This window comes from Cervus elaphus, chromosome X (assembly GCF_910594005.1).
Source record: "Cervus elaphus chromosome X, mCerEla1.1, whole genome shotgun sequence".
NCBI lineage: Eukaryota > Metazoa > Chordata > Mammalia > Artiodactyla > Cervidae > Cervus > Cervus elaphus.
In genome coordinates, this window is record NC_057848.1 from 144,746,224 (window position 1) to 144,763,496 (window position 17,273).

The following is a 17,273-nucleotide window of genomic DNA, read 5'->3' on the forward strand; positions in this document are numbered from 1 at the left end:
AAGGGTAGAGGTGGGGTACCTTCAGTATGGACTTTAATAATCAGCCCTGGCTTTGACCTTGACTTGGCCTTAATCTTAGGGCTTCCCAGGTGGCACAGTAGTAAAGAATCCACCTGCCAATGCAGGAGACACAGGAGATGCAGGTTTGATTCCTGGGTCAGAAGATCTCCTGGAGGAGGGCATGGCAGCCCACTCCAGTATTCTTACCTGGAGAATCCCATGGACTGAGGAGCCTGGCGGGTCACAAGGAGTCATACACAATTAAGCAACTGAACATATACACATACTCTGGTCTTAATCTCACTGCCCATTTGGTACTGAGACCTCTCTCCTCCTTCCCACAGCCCGTATTTGTGTCTTCCTGTGTCCAATATCTTGGCAGGAACAACTCCAATATTGAAAGGAATGAGGTCAAGTAGAGTCTTTCAACATTTCACTGGAGACCTGTAGAGAATACTTGTTAAAGTTGTTTCTGTGACTCACTAACTTTGGGGATTGGGAGGATGGGAAAAAGAAGACTAGTGAGTTTTACAAATTTACATGGCAAAGGTTTTACAAATTTTCTTTTGCACGCTATGGTTATTTTTTTTTTTTCCCTCTTGAAAAATTGAGGGGAAGATCAAGGTTCAGGAAGTGAATAGTTCAGCTCAAACTGCAAGATGAATTCAAAGATATTTTGTACTGTCAGTATATCCCTGTCAGAAGAATGTCCTGACTTACCAGATTATTTTAAGTGAGAGAAAGCACATGGTTGGAAGAAGAAGAAAAAGTGGTCTTTAGGTTATAGAAAACCAGGAACCTGGATGTGCATTTTGAGAACTTCCCCACAACGACACCACCCCCATGCTACATACACGTTGGGAGGTACCATGGCTTGAAAGAGGACTGGCCTTGTGGCAGATGGGACCACAGAAAGCCCTGAAAAAAGATTCCTGGTTCTATCAGCAACCTAGAAGCAGTGGACAGCTGGGAATCTGAAGAGGCCATGTAGATGAAGCAGTGACTCTTTTGGCAATGAACTGTGATAATCCGTGTCCAATGATGACCAATAGTCTATAAATTGAAGATCAGACATAAACTCCCTATTTGCCCCTCTACCATTCCTTGACATTGTGTAAGACTCCAGAACTGTGACACAACCCTGAGAAGGATTAGAGAAGCCAAGAATGACTGATGTTTCCTGCCATCATGGGAAAATGGAAGTTTAGATTCAGAGATTCAGTTTTGTTGTTTTTTATTTTTTAAAGAAAGCACAAGTGTGCATGAGAGACAGAGAGAGAGAAAGAGAGAGATGGGGTGGTGAGAGAGAGATGGGGTGGTGAGAGAGAGATGGGGTGGTGAGAGAGAGAAGGGGTGGTGAGAGAGAGATGGGGTGGTGAGAGAGAGATGGGGTGGAGTGTGGGGAGAGATGGGGGTGGTAAGAGAGAGAAAGAAATTACTTATTATACACCTGAGTTGGTGGGGAAGTTGGAGTTATAACTGACTCCTACTCCTCAGCTGTGTCCCAGGAAGAAGTAACCTAGATGGAAATCTCCAACTTTCTAAAGTAACAGCACTAGTAGAGGGACCAGTGAGAAGCTAGGTTTAGTGCTAGTCCAATGGATGTGAACTGAGGGGAGGAGGCAATGGAAATAGGGAAATTTCCTCCCTCTCTTCCTTTATCTCCCTCTTTTTCTTCTTTCCCTTTTGTTCCTTCAATTTTCTCTCTCTTCCCCACCTTCCCCATCCTCTCCCTTCCTTCCTCTCCAGTGCAGGGGTGCACCCGATTTTAAATCACACCCAGAATTCTAATCACAAGGAAGCTTGGGAAATGTAGTTTTTGCTTTCAAGCCACTGCAGAACACAAGGAGGGTGGAATGGATGTTGAATGCCAAGCCACTATCCCATCACATGAATTAAAATCCAGGCTTGGGGAACTGCATGATATTGCTCATGAGAAGATACTGCATAGTGGACAGTGTCCACTGTGCTCCCTTAGGTCTCCTGTGATCCTTTCTTTTTTGGCCACACCACGTGGCTTTCAGGATACCTCAGTTCCCTGACCAGGGATTGAACTCTGGCCACAGCGGTGAAAACCCAGAATTCTAACCATTGGCCCACCAGGGAACTCCCATCCTGTCATCTTTTCAACTGCCTCTGCCAGCTTCAATGTACTTTGCCTTCAACCTCCTTCTTACTCCCTAGTTGGAAGACTGCCATTGGGCTCCCAAAGTCTGCCCATGGGCACAGAGAGTTGGAACTGCTTAGGCATTTATTTAACCCTGTGGTGGCCTCTTATGAACTGAATATTTGTGTCCCTACTCCTCCAAATTCATTTGTTGAAATCCTAATCCCCAAAGAGGCGGGACTTTGGGGAGGTGACTAGGTCATGAGGGTGGAGCCCTCATGAATGGGATTAGCACCCTTATAATAGAAGCCTCAGAAAGTTCCCCTGACCCTTTTGCCCTATGAGCATACAGCCAGCAGGCAGCCATCCATGAACCAGGAAGAGTACTCTCATCAGACACCAAATCCACTGACACCTTGATGGTGGACTTCCCAACCTCCAGAACTCTGAGAATAAAGTGTTTGCTGTTTTACCCACTCAGACTATGACATTTTTGTTATAGCAGATGAAACAAAGACATGACCCTTAGCCAACAACAGCTGAAGAAGGCACTAGTATGAAAGCCCAGCCCCCTCATGTCTACCTGGGACAAACTCTCAGGTACTATGCCTCAGAGCTGCCTCGAAGGATCAGGCTACAGCTGTCCTCCTAAGGATTTTGCCTGAAAATGAAAACCTGTCATGCTTTTCCTACTTCCTTATCCTGCTATTCTGTTCCTACTCATTTTTCTTTTTACAAGTTTATTCCAAGAGCACTTCCTTTATACATCACTAGCACAGATCTTTCCCTCAGGGTATGCTTCTCTGGAACTGAACCCCGAAATGTCCCATTCACCATTAAAGCTCAGTTGCCTGTCTATGTAGATCAAACTCTCACCAGAGAGAAAGCAGAATCCGTTTCCTTCAAGCTCATGAGATCGTAAGAAGAGTAGGAGAGATGGATATGGGGAGCAGATGGTCAGTTATCCATCCTGTTCTCCCTTCTCTAACCTTGGACTTTAGAATAGGAAGCTACAGTGAACACTGGAGGTCAATCGTCAGGAAGCATAATCCTTACCCATTCTTCCCTTTGGAGGGCAGAATAGAACATGACGACTTGAGCTGGCATGACTCATAATTAGGAGCTCTGCATAATCAGGACTTGCAACATTGATTGCTCCTCTTTGATTCTTCTTGGGGAAAAAATACTGGAAATTAGATCACCTAGCACCCATTACAACCACCCTCTAGCTTTCTTTTCCATACAAAGTCAGAAATTTAAAAACTACATTTCCGAGATTTCCTTGCTTCTAGAGTTCTGCATGTGACCCAGGTCCTTAACCTCAGGGTTCAACTTGGAGGCAGCGACATGAATTAATGGTTGCATGTGGGAAGAGTTGATCATCCAGGAAATACAGAGACTAAAGAATTTTATCTTCAGCTGTGGCAGCATTTCCGGCATCCAGTGCCAAAGACTGGAGTAGTGGGTCTGTGATAAGACTGTGCATTTTTTCCCAGGCTGTATGAACTCTTGAGACTTTGATCCTGAGATTAGAGCACTTGTGGATCGTGCTGTTTACAACTAAAAATCCTGGCAAACAAAGGAGGTATTTAAGAGAGGTTGTGAGATGGAGTCATTTAACCATGTGCTACAGGAACAAGGGACGGTGAATGGTTAGAAAGATAAGTACAACTACTACTCCAAAGCTACACTTGGTTCTTGACCTCAGAACATTTCTGCATGTCCCCAGTGGGTTGCCTACAGTCTAAATGGGTAGGATAGCCAGAGTGGGTTGCTATGGCACTGGTGTCTGTAACTTGGTGAATGACAAACATAGCATGTTGTAGGTTATGAAAAGGGCCACAAAATATTCCTTCCCCTCTATCCATGCCCTCTGATAGTGTATGTACTCTTTCGATTGCTTTAGCCACAGGGACATTAGCAAACATTATGGAAACATAGGCTTGAATAGTGGACTGGAGTTTGCCCTCTTTCTGCTTTGGGAACTTGGTTACCATATAAAAAAGTCCAGGCTAGCCTGCCGGATAACAAGGAGTATGCGGGCTAGTGATCGTACCATCCATTGCCTCTGCCTACCGCCAAATGTGTGAATGGGGACCTATGAGGCCTCCCATCACCTGGCTGACCTGCCAACTGATCATAAATGTATGAACAAGCCCAGCTTGCCCCCATGAACCTGGCCCAGATAAAAACATGCCCAGAAAAATCATGAGTGAAATAGTTGTTTTAAACTACTGAATTTTAGAGTGGATTATTAGGCAGCTAAAGCTAACTGACATATTAAGACTCCAGAGAATTCTCAGGTGCCACTGGGAACAAAGATTGGGCCAAGTTGTCGTGAAAACAGGTCAAAAATTGCATCAGCCAAAATTTTAGCAGCAGATGCCAGCAGAACACACAGGGATGGGATCAGATCAATACCATCATATGGATTCCTTCTCCCCACTGCCCCCCAGTGCCATGAGGTACAGTTTGCCCTATAGACCTCCTAAAAATAACAGTAGATGCAAAGAATATCTGAAATCTGGGCTCTTCCAAATGAAACTCAGTTTAAATTATTAGACTTAATGCCTTTTACCAGGCTGGACTAAAACTTAAATTTTATTCTATTTGTGGGGTAAACAAGAGTATACCAGTTATACAAAATTAAGAGGTTAGGATATATAAGCAAGATAATATTTTAACAAATTAATTTCTGTGTAATTTATGTTCCTGAAAGTTAATATATCAATTAATTGTTAATTACAAGAAGAATGCTTAAATAACTTATGATACAGCATTTGGTAAATTATTTTCCAAAACTATTTAAAATGCTATTTGGGAAGGTTATTTATTAGTGTAGAAAATATTTACAATACAATTTTCAGTGCAAAATCCCAACATACTATTATATATCCAGTATGATTTATATTTTTATAAAATAAGTCACCTTTGCATAGAAAGTAGGCTGAAACAAAGGACACATAATATTCAAAATGATTGTAGGCAATGGGTCTAGACATGATATTGTCTTTCTATATTTTCTAAATTATCTTTAATGAAAATGCATGGTCTATAATGTTGATTTTGAAAAATTTACATTGTGGTATGACTTTTTAAAAATTAATTTTTATTGGAGTATAGTTGCTTTATGCATTGTACTATATAACTTTTAAAGTTTCTTCTAGGTTTAAGATTCAACGATTCTAAGAATTCAAAGCCATTTACTGAAAAATGGTTTCATGATATACGATGCCTGTGTGATAATTTTAGTTATTTTTGTTTATTATAGCCAGTAACTAATAAATATGAGTGTCACTTGTAGTCAAATAACAATTTATTATTGGCTAGAAGAATCTACATTCCTACCATTACTCTTCCACTTCTGAGTCATAAATAAAGATCATTAATTCTTGCTGGAACGGTGGGATATAAGTGAAGACTAAAAAACTTCAAGACAAAAATGGGAACCATAGCCTCACACTTGCTGAGCATATCCAGACCCACAACAGGGCTACACATGTCTGGGGAGGGGGTGGAAACTGTCTTCCTGAAACCCAAGTCAGAGAAAAAAAGCCTCAGGTCTCCAAGAACCAAATATTCATATTCAGCTAATTTTCTGGTAGGCTTTGTGGAAGTTTTTCTTTTCTTGCAGCAAGAGAATTCTGGAAAACCATGTGATACTGTAGACATGAGCTTTTTTATTTTTAAGAATCTTAACATTTTTATTGTTATTTATGGAATTAAGGAAGACTCAAGGGAATTGGAGTAGTAGAAGCCAGTTCCTTTTCCTTATCTCACTAAGGATGAAGAGTATCTTAGATACACATACTTAGGGACTTCCCTGGTGGTCCAGTGCACTCCCAATGCAGGGGGCCCACGTTTGACCCCTGGTCAAGGAATTAGATCCCACATGTTGCAACTAAGACTTGGTGCAGCCAAATAAATAAATATTTTAAAAAGATATAAATACTTAGATGTTTGGGGCTTCCCTGGTGGCTCAGCAGTAAAGAAGCCACCTGCAATGCAGGAGACCTGGGTTCAATCCCTGGGTCAGGAAGACCCTCTGGAGAAGGGAATGGCAACCCACTCTAGTATTCTGGCCCGGAGAATTCCACAGACAGAGGAGCCTGGTGGGCTACAGTCCATAGGGTTGCAAAGAGTCAGACATGACTGAGCAGCTAAACAACAAAAGCAACTTAGAAGCTTTAGTGCAGCAATCCAGGAAAGCTCATAGGAAAGGAGTGTGTGTGTGTGTGTGTGTGTGTGTGTGTGTAAGAACAGGATCAGTTATTCTTATATTTATACCTGGTTGAACTGTGACCCACAGACCTCTGCTGGTCTGCAAGGTTTTTTAAAGTGCCCAAATCATTATAACTAGCTCATGTACAGGTACTTGGTGTAGGTTTGCCTTATTGGTTTGTGTTAGTTCTCAGTGTTTCTTATTATTTTTAATATTTATTTATTATGTGGCTGTGTTGGGTCTGAGCTGTGGCATGTGGGATCTTCCTTGTGTCATGGGGGATCTTTCATTATGGCACATGGATTCTTTATTTGCGGTGCAAGGGCTCAGTAGTTGTAGCACACAGGCTGAGTTGCTCTGTGGCATGTGGGATCTTAGTTCCCTGACCGGGGATCGAACCCATGTCCTTTGCATTGCAAGGCAGATTCTTAACCACTGGACCATCAGGGAAGTCCCTCTCAGTGTTTCTTAAACGTTTAATACTACCTTCCAAGCTGAAGTGCACACTTGTTAATTCAGGGGCCCTCTCTTATCAATCTTTGTATGCTCCCCCAATTACTCCCCAAATACTCCTGGAGCCCTGAACGTATCAATACTTCTTGGCATTTTGTTCCCTCTGCTTTTTGTTGCCTTCTGTTAGAGGGACAGAAAAAGCCTGGCGCAGGTGGCCCAGTGTTTTCCTCCAGGTTTTTTTTTTTTTTTTTAAATCATCTAGATTTTCATTACAGCCCCTTTTTCTCCTAATGACCTGAGAATGCTTCCAATGGAGGAGTAATTTCAAATTGCTGCCACCATGCTGTACTCAGCATCACTGCTGCCTCTCGGTGACCAAGACTTTTGGTAGCAGTTTCAGATCTTCATGATTGATAGGAGGTGTCTACAGTCTCCAGGTGCGGCAACATTAATTAATCATCTACAGCACCTTTGTTCCTGTGTCAAATTCACTGTGCTGCTTTCTGTCCTCAAAATAAGGAATTTCCCAGGAGCGCCTCAGTCTTTTATGCAAATACATGTCTGACCACCTGTTCTAACAATTAGCAAGACAGGGCCGACAGGTTCATATCCCTGATTGTTTTTCATCTGATGCCAGGAATATCACTCCTGCTGCCTTGCTGTTGCTAGGGCTACAATCGGTACAATACTTGGCATATAGGTAGCACTTATTCACAAAGGAATTTCTAGTCTATGAGCTCACCTGATCTTCTCTAAACCCTGTGGGGTAGATATATTCATCACTTTTATGAGAATTTTTGCTTTTCCTCTTTCAAGACTGCTGTGATGATTGTGGATATGAAGAGAGGATGAGTAAGATGAGAGGAAAAGACAGAGGGCGGCGGGAAGAGAGGGATTTTCTCATAAGCAGAATCTGCGAGAGGCTGAAGAAATAAGAATGAGATTAAAGAAAAGATGTGCTAGTAGAAGAACTGTGCTCTGGCATTTCTAGACATTGGAGAGATTTAGGAAGGCGAGGCAGAAATTGTCGCTGTCTCACAGGTATTGTTTTTCTTCCCTTTTTTACATCTTTTCTGCTATTCAGTTTTCTGAAGATTGTCACACCAGGAAGCAAAGGTGATGAAGGTGCAAATGATATTTTGCTTTTAAAATTGATGAAGGGGGTACTTTCCTGGTGGTCCAGTGGTTAAGACTCCATGGGGCCCTGGTTCAATTCCTGGTCAGGGAACTAGATTCCACATGCCACAACTAAGAGTTCACATGCTGCAACTAAGAACTGGCACAGCCAAATAAATAAATTTAAAAATATTAAAAAAACTGATGAAGGGAAAGACTGCTATTTAAATATGACATGTTATTCTAACTCAAGAAAAATGAAACCTTTGTGGCATCAGAGAAAGACAGTTGAGAGAATCTGAAAGAAGCATGGGCATAACCAAAGAGTAATTCAAACTGTCAACTCTTATTAAATGACTCAGAGAGGTTAAGTGATTTGCTGCATATCATATACCTACTAAAAGCTGAAGGTGACGTGTGAACCAAGGCGTGTTCGGTACCATAGTTGATCTTTATCCCACAAAACAGTACTCTGCCTCAACTGACAGGTACAGCAGGATAACAGAGACAGACCAAGATAGCTAAGGGATTTGACCTTTACTTCCTCATAGAAGAGCTGAGAATCCAAAACTCAGAGACGCCAGAGTCATGGCTTTTGAACTGAAAAACAAAGCCAAGGTTATAGTTGAAGAGAAAATAACTGGGAGTGAGGGTGGAGGGAGGGGTAAATTAGGAGGGTGGGATAAATATACACACTACGCTATATTAAACAGGTAACCAACAAGGCTTCCCAGATAGGTCAAACAGTAAAGAATCTTCTTGCAATGCGGGAGACCTAGGTTTGATCCCTGAGTCAGGAAGATCCCCTGGAGAAGGGCATGGCAACCAACTCCACCATTCTTGTCTGGAGAATCCCATGGACAGAGGAGCCTTATGGGCTACAGTCCATGGGGTCACAAAGAGTCGGACATGACTAAATGACTAACACACACAACCAACAGGGACCTACTTTAGAGCACAGAGAACTATACTCAATATTTTGTAACAATCTATAAGGGTTGCAAAGAGTTGGACACAACTGAGTGACTAATCCTTTCACCTTTCATAATGGAAAAGAACCTGAAAAATTATATATATATAATTTTTATATTTTTATAAAAATATAAACATATAAAATTTATATATATATAAAATTATATATGTATATAACTGAATAGCTATACTGTACATCTTCTGAAACTAACACAATATTGTAAATCAACTATACTTTAATAAAAGAAGGATTAAAAAACAGAAACTATTTGAAAGACTGTATCAGCAATATAAAAATATAAAAGACTGTATCATCAATATAATGGACAGTAATATCCAGTAATGTCCAGGAATGGACAGTTTTCTTCACCCTAAACCTAGAAACAGATTCATAGACTGGTGAAAAGGGAGACAAGGTCAGAAAACAGGAAAGAGCTTGAACATCAATGCAGTTCCTGAAAGGAGGTCCTCTGCCCTGCCCACTGTTGCCAAAATTGGGCCAAGTCCTTGTGGGATGGGGAGAACTGAACCCTATAAAGCCACTAAAGGATGTCTTAGGTTCATAGTGGCAATCACATTCAAAATATACCACTGGCTTCAAATACCGCCATGTTTAATTAACAGGGTGCAAGGCAGGAGAAACAGCATACATACCGACAGTACCACAAAGGTCTTAACAACTTCCAGGCATGACTTCCAATGTCTTTAATTACTCCACACAAGGACTGCCAAGGGCACAGAAACGAGACTGAGTATAGATGGACTGCTTCAGATGAGGGATGCTCTGGGGTCTTGTAGGCATTTCTGTTTTTATAGTATTGTAAATCTTACAGGAGTACATGACTAGATTCCATTCCTCAGTACTTCTTATTATTCGGGGAAACTGGATGAAGGGTACACAGAACCTCCCTGTACATTTTTTCAACTTCCTGAGAGTCTATAATTGTTTCAAAATAACAAGTAAAGAGATTTGAAAAAATGTATAGCAACTATGGAGAAAATATTACCAAATGAAACAAATTATATAAAATGGTATGGACAGTAAAAGTACCATCAACTATGAAAATGAAATATACATTTGGAAAAAAAACTAGGAGGATTTTTTATGCCCAAACTAATAATGGTTATGCTGTGACATTAGTATTATGTAGGTTTATTTTTCTTTTTTCTAATTTCAAAGTTTCATTATAAGATTTATGAGACATAATTAAAATAATTAAACATATTCCTTGAAAAATGGAAATAAGAGAAACACTGATTTTCAGATAATAAGAGCATCTCAGAATTGAGAGGGACAAAGAGACGATCTCATTCAACCTCTACCTCACTGAACATCTCCAATGACAATAAACTCTTATCTTTGGTGGTCCATGTTTTTGTCAGATTGGATATTATAATTGCTATAACTGTATTACTTTGAGTCAAAATGTATCTCTTTATGATATCCAGGCTTTGTAGATATTTAAAAATAAATTATTTTTTGGGGTAATGAGTATGTTAATTTTCTGATTGTGCTGATGGTTTCTTGAGTGTGTGTTAAAATTTGTCAACTTTTACATTTTAAATATGCACAATTTATAAAATGTCAATTATATCTCAATAAACCCATTTTAAAAATGGAAATATGGGAGAATCTGGGAAGTATAAAAAGAAGTACTCCTTCAGGTTATCATAGACTCACACAACTATTGGGATGTTGAGAAACTATCCAGTTCATGTCTTCAGGCAAGACCAAACTGAGAAGAACTTAAGAAATGGTTAAGCCCTTTCTCAAAACTCTTCAAAGAAACTTCTAACATCTTTTAACCTTTACATATTTTTCCTAATATATAACTACTGAAAACTTCTACTCTAAACCAATCACCTCTTGTCTGTACTAAACAAGCATGGAGTCCAGTTGTTCTTTCTTATTGGGGTCTCCTACACATTAATTAAATGTCACTGAGGCTCCTGAGAAACATGCCACAGAAATAAATTAGGCAACACTTTTCCCTACATTGTAAATCTAGAAAATAACCTTGAAGATCCTCTTTGCCATTCCCTTCAATTCAGACCAAGCATAATGCCTGAATAGATCATTTTTGGATCTCTCTCCTCTGGACACCTCATCACTTCTCACCATCTTCCTGTACTTTCCAGAGGCATATGGAGCTCCAGAGCTGATGAGGTCATAAAAATTCCATCAAAAGCCTCAATCTACCCTGGTGAAGAATACCTTTACCATGCTTTCAGAGACCCCTTTCTTCCCCAGCCAAACTAGATCCCTATGATAGGCCATCTGAGGAGGGAAAGAAGAGGGAAGGGGAGAGGGTATCTTCCACCATTTCTGGTTCATGAGATATTATTACAAACTATCAATACCCTTGAGCATTTCTAAAGTGGCTTCTTAATTCTCTGTATAACTTTATCTGTTACTTGATATTAATTAATACTAAGTTCTTTCTTTGAAAACGTGGCCCAGCATATTTGGTAAATTGGCTCAGTATTCTTCAGGCACTGGATTCATTAATCTGCGCATTACCCCATTTACTCACTCTTTTAATCAATTTGTATTGGCTACTTCCAAGGTATTACAGAATCTACTATGCATAGTGTTGGTATAGCATATTGATCAGGTCCAGGAGACAGAATAAACAGGTAAAACAGAAGTAAAAAACATTACAAGTCAGAATAAGTGTTATGAAGGAAATAAGCAGAATGCCATAAGAGCAAATAATGAGTGTTCTAGGAGGGTTGATTTGGATAGGGTAGCTAGTTTGTCTAACAAGAAAATATTTAATTGACTCCTAAAGTATAAGAAGTTTGTTGAGGTAGGCATGTGGTTATTAAGAATTTTCTGGAAGAAATTACCCTCTTCCAGGGAAAGGCAATATGGTGCATTGGAAAAAGTACAGGCTTTGGGACTGAATGACAGAGTCTGAATATTTGTTTAGCCAACTGTTTGCTGTGTAGCCATAGACATTTTGTTAACACTTCTGAAGTTTGGTAGGTCATAATACTTATTAGTATTTATTTTGGTGATTAAATGGATATTTCCTGTAACACTTCTATTATTTTTTGTAAACATCAATTACCTATTTTCTCCTAAACAGAGGAATCATCTCTTAACATATGTATAAAGGAATCTGCAATAGGTTTAGGCATTGACAGTATGTTTTACAGATGCTAGGCACAAAAATAATTATCTTGGTTTCATATGTGGAAACTTGAGTCAGACAAGTTTAATGTCCCCCAGTGCCACAACGACAGCCCAGAGAGGGAGCCAAACTGTCTTAGCTCAGTACATCAGCTTCCAGCTTGCCTTAACACACTATGCAGGACTATCGGCAAGGCAAGGTCTGAGGCAGTGTCATATTCATCTTTGACTGTATTGTATATACAGTATCAGCCTGGTATATAAGAGGTATATATACCTGGGGCTGTATATCAGCCTGGTATATATAAGAGGATTGTGTTCTAAAACTAATAATATGACAGAAAACAGTGTGGAGGTTTCTCAGAAAACTAAAAGTAGAATTGCCATATGATCCAGTAATTCCACTCCTGGGCATATACTCAGACAAAACTCTAATTCAAAAAGATACATGTACCTCAATGTTCATAGCAGCACTATTTACAGTAGGCAGGATAGAGAAGCAACCTAAATGTCCATCAACAAATGAATGGATAAAGAAGAGCTGGTGCAAATATACAATGGAATGTTACTCAGTCATAAAAAAGAATGAAATAATGCCATTTTTAGCAACATGGATGAACCTAGAGATTAACATACCAAGTGAAGTTAGTCAGAAAGAGAAAGACAGACACTATGTATCACTTACATGTAGAATCTAAAATATGGCACAAATTAACCTATCTATGAAACAGAAAGAGACTCACAGACATAGAGAACAGACTTGTGATTGCCAAGGAAGAGGGGAGTGAGGGAGGGAAGGATTGGGAGTTTGTGGCTAGCAGATGTAAACTATTATATACAGGATGGATAAACAACAAGGTCCTACTGTATAGCACAGGGAACTATATTCAGGATCTTGTACTAAACCATAATGGAAAAGAATATACAAAAGAATGTCTATATGTGTATTACTGAGCCAGTCAATTTGTTGTACAGCAGAGATTAGCACCACACTGTAAATCAATAATACTTCAATAAAAAATTAAATTATGAATTAAAAACTTTTAATTGCAAATACTTTTACCCCTTCTCTTCCTGGAATTATTACAAAAGCAAAAGGGAGGAAAATGCTGTACAAAGTCCACTTTGAATGAAACCAGGATACAAGTATTCCTCAGACTTCAAAATATATTACATTTATATGCATTTGTACATATATATATATACACAGTATATTTATATATGTAAATATATAAGGAAAGAAGCTGAGACTGAGTATAAGTGTATAGGAGGCAGTGAACAGAAGCCCTTGAGAATGGTGAGAGGTAGTAATAATGTAACCTCTCAGAAAATATCAAAAAGGAATATCAGATGTCCTAAAGCTATATACATTATGTATAACCATAGGCATAGGAACTGGGTCTTCTGGCCTGGAGGCAGAAGCTCTCAGAAGTCCAGTTTGGGTCAGAGAAGCAGAAGAGTTGGGGCTACATGGATAATCCACAGATGCGCCATAACTGCAGGAAGCAATGTGTCTCTGTGGTAGCAGAGGGGGAGCCTTTGTTCTGTGAAGTCACTCTCGCTATCATTCCCCTCACCCCCTGCTGTAAACATGGACTGGAAGTAGCTGACCCCCAAGAATATAACCTACTTAACCATGAGTAATAGGAAAGAAACAGGCATACAGACACCATATGAAAAAAAAATGCATGATACAGCTGTAAATATTACCAATACCTGAAAACGCTCACCAGAAGAATATTGCCTTGGACAAGGAAAACTGTGACTAATAGACATAACTGGTGCCTGCTCCATCCCCTTTGCACTCACAGTTCCTGAAAATGCTGTTGGTTACTTGCTGCAAGCTCCTGTGACTTCATGACAGCTAACGCAAGGTGGGCAAGGGTTTATGTCCCCAGAAGCAGCCCTCAATCAATAATAAACTCACCATTTTGGAAATGTGAGGGACAATTCTGAGATGGGTTCTACATCTTTATCACTCAACATTACCAGGGATCTTAATAGACTTCCAGAATCTCAGATCTGCTGAACAAGAATCTGTTCTTCGTAAAGATCCCATGGTCATCTATATGACTTTAAATAAAACTTGAGAATCCCTGTTATACACAGTCTCCAAGAGGACCCCAGCAGGATTGGGACCTACTGTCCATAGCAGTAACCTGCCCATGAATGCACCTACTATTGGCTGCTGTCCTTTTGTCCTTTTCTTTTCTCAGTTTACCAGTCTCACACCAGTATTTCTTAGGATCCCCTCCCAAATGAACAACTTGCTTCATATCCTTATCTTAGAATCTATTTCTGAGGAAACTCAACCTATGATGGTGACCAAACATTTTACCAAGAAATCAAAAAAAAAAAAAAAAAAAAGAAAGAAAGAAAGCAATTGCCACTTGGAAGAACAGTTGTAAAGAAGGAATGGTGGAACTCAGGGAAAAGATGACATGAGGCAGAATATCAAGTGAGTTGTCAGAACATCGGAGAGTATAAGAAGAAAAATGGCTGAATCACAGAAATAAAGAGAATCGGGAGGAAAACATATCATACGGGTAATTATAGATATTAGAGTAAACAAGTGGGAGATAAATAGAAGACAGAAATAAAAATAGTCATCCTAATGAAGTATAAATAAAGAAATTAAAAGAGATTAGAGAGAAAATAATAGTTATAGAAGACAGCCAGAACACACTGCAGTCCCAGGAAAAGAAAAACAGATTTTTAAATATTAAAAAAACTTTCTTTAAACAAAAGATAATCTTTACACTGTTGGCTAGGGAAAAAACTGACTTAGAACGGTTTGCATTAAAACATGTACTGCTAAATCTACCAGACCTTAAAAATAAATGAAGGATCCAAATTTGAATACCTTTACTAACATATTCACACCTACACTTCAACTACTTTTTTCAAATCAAAATTTGTAAGTACATTATGAAAATTCCTTTTTAGTACATCAGTTATAAAAATATATATAAAATAATCCATTGGGTAATCAGGCGAAAAAAAAATCAAGTCACTCAGGCTGGCCTCAGATTTCTCCATAGTATCAATCAAGGCCAAAAGACAATGATGAACTTCTACAAAATACACAAGGAACAAAAGTATGTGCTGAGCAAAACACAGTCTGACATAAATCATACCAATGTTTTCTTAGGTCAGTCTCCCAAGGCAATAGAAATAAAAGCAAAAATAAATAAATGGGACATAGTAAAATTTACAAGCCTCTGTACAGCAAAGGAAACAGTAAACAAAATGAAAAGACAACCTACAGAATGGGAGAAAATATTTGCAAATGATATGAACAAGGGCTTAATTTCCAAGATATACAAACAACTCATACAACTCAACAAAAACAAAAAAATAAACAACCCAATTGAAAAAATGGGCAGAAGACCTAAATTGACACTTCTCCAAAGAAGACATACAGATTGCTAACAGGCACATAAAAAGATGCTCAACATTGCTAAACATTGAAGAAATACAAATCAAAACTACAATGAGGTATCACTTCATATCTGTCAGAATGACCATCATTAAAAAGTCTACAAATAAATCCTGGAGAGGGCGTAGAGAAAAGGGAACCCTCCTACACTGTTGGTGGGAATGTAAGTTGGTGTAACTACAGAAAACATGGAGGTTCAGCAAAAAACTAAAAGCAGAGTTGCCATATGATCCAACAATCCCACTCCTGAGCACATAACCAGACAAAACTAAATTCAGAGAGATACATGGACCCCTATGTTCATAGCAGCACTCTTCACAATAGCCAAGACATGGAAACAGCCTAAATGTTCATCGACAGATGAATGGATAAAGAAGATGTGGCACAACTAATGAGCCCATGCTCTACAACTACTGAAGCCCATGTGCTCGAGAGCCTGTGCCCTGCAACAAAAGAAGCCACCACAATGAGAAGCCTGTGCACTGCAACTAGAAAGTAACCGCTGCTCACTGCAACTAGAGAATGCCTGAGAAGAAACGAAGATCCAACACAGACAGTAACAATAAAAAAATGTGGCATCTATATACAATGGAATACTACTCAGTCATAAAAAAGAGTGAAATAATGCTATTTGCAGCAACATGGACGCAACTGGAGATTATCATGCTCGGTGAAGTCAGTAAGAGAAAGATAAATATATATAATTTCCATGTGTAATCTAAAATATGATACAAAGGGACCTATCTACGAAACAGAAACAGACTCAGGGACATAGAGAATAGACTTGTGGTTGCCAAGGGGAATGGGGTTGGGGGGAGAGATGGAATGGGAGATTGGGGTTAGCAGATGTAAGCTATTATATATGGAATGGATAAAGATCTGGATACCTCAGAAGGTACAAGGATAAACACTTCAATTGCAAGACAATTCTTGCTGAAAATGTGCTTTATAAAATTTTCTTCCATAGAGTTTTCTGCTTTCTGGAGGAAGCAAAGCTTTGTGAAGTTATCTAATGGGCCAAGAAAACTCACTGAACTAGGGACCTGTAGCCACAAGAAGTTCCAAAGCAGTCATTTGAGGCATCGTATTGAACACATTAATCACCTAGATTGAGAGACAGAAACTTTCCTCACCCATATATTCTATCAATATCAGTTCATATACTCCTATCGAAAGAAGAATTGGTTAGTCTCAAACTTCTCCAATGTAAGGACCCCTTTTCAGCCATCAAAACATTTTTAAGATCCACAAAGTTTGAAAAAATGCATTGTTGCAAATTAACACTATTGATTCCATAATGCTATAATCAGTTCAGTTCAGTCGCTCATTCGTGTCTGACTCTTTGCGACCCCATGGACTGCAGCACACCAGGCCTCCCTGAGCATCACCAACTCCCAGAACTTGGTCAAACTCATGTCCATCGAGTCAGTGATGGCATCCAACCATCTCATCCTCTGTCATCCTCTTCTCCTCCCACCTTCAATCTTTCCCAGCAGTAGGGTCTTTTTCAATGAGTCAGTTCTTAGCATCAGATAGCCAAAGTACTGGAGTTTCAGCTGCAGTATCAGTCCTTCCAATGAATATTCAGGAGTGATTTCCTTTAGGACTGACTGGTTGGATCTCCTTGCAGTCCAAGGAACTCTCAAGAGTCTTCAACACCACAGTTTCAAAGCATGAATCCTTCGGTGCTCAGCTTTCTTTATGGTCCAATGCTCATACCCATACATGACTACTGGAAAAACAATAGCTTTGACTAGATGGACCTTTGACAGCAATGTAATGTCTCTGCTTTTCAATATGCTGTCTATGTTGGCCATAGCTTTTCTTC

The 17,273-nt window shown here is 39.4% G+C and overlaps 1 non-coding gene across 1 annotated transcript; it reads left to right on the forward strand.

Annotated features, from left to right (window-relative positions):
* Positions 1 to 3,140: 3,140 nt before the first annotated feature.
* On the forward strand, positions 3,141 to 3,274 carry LOC122691071. Its single transcript, XR_006340313.1, has one exon. It is a non-coding gene; the product is annotated as a U8 small nucleolar RNA (small nucleolar RNA).
* The last annotated feature ends 13,999 nt before the right edge of the window (positions 3,275 to 17,273 follow it).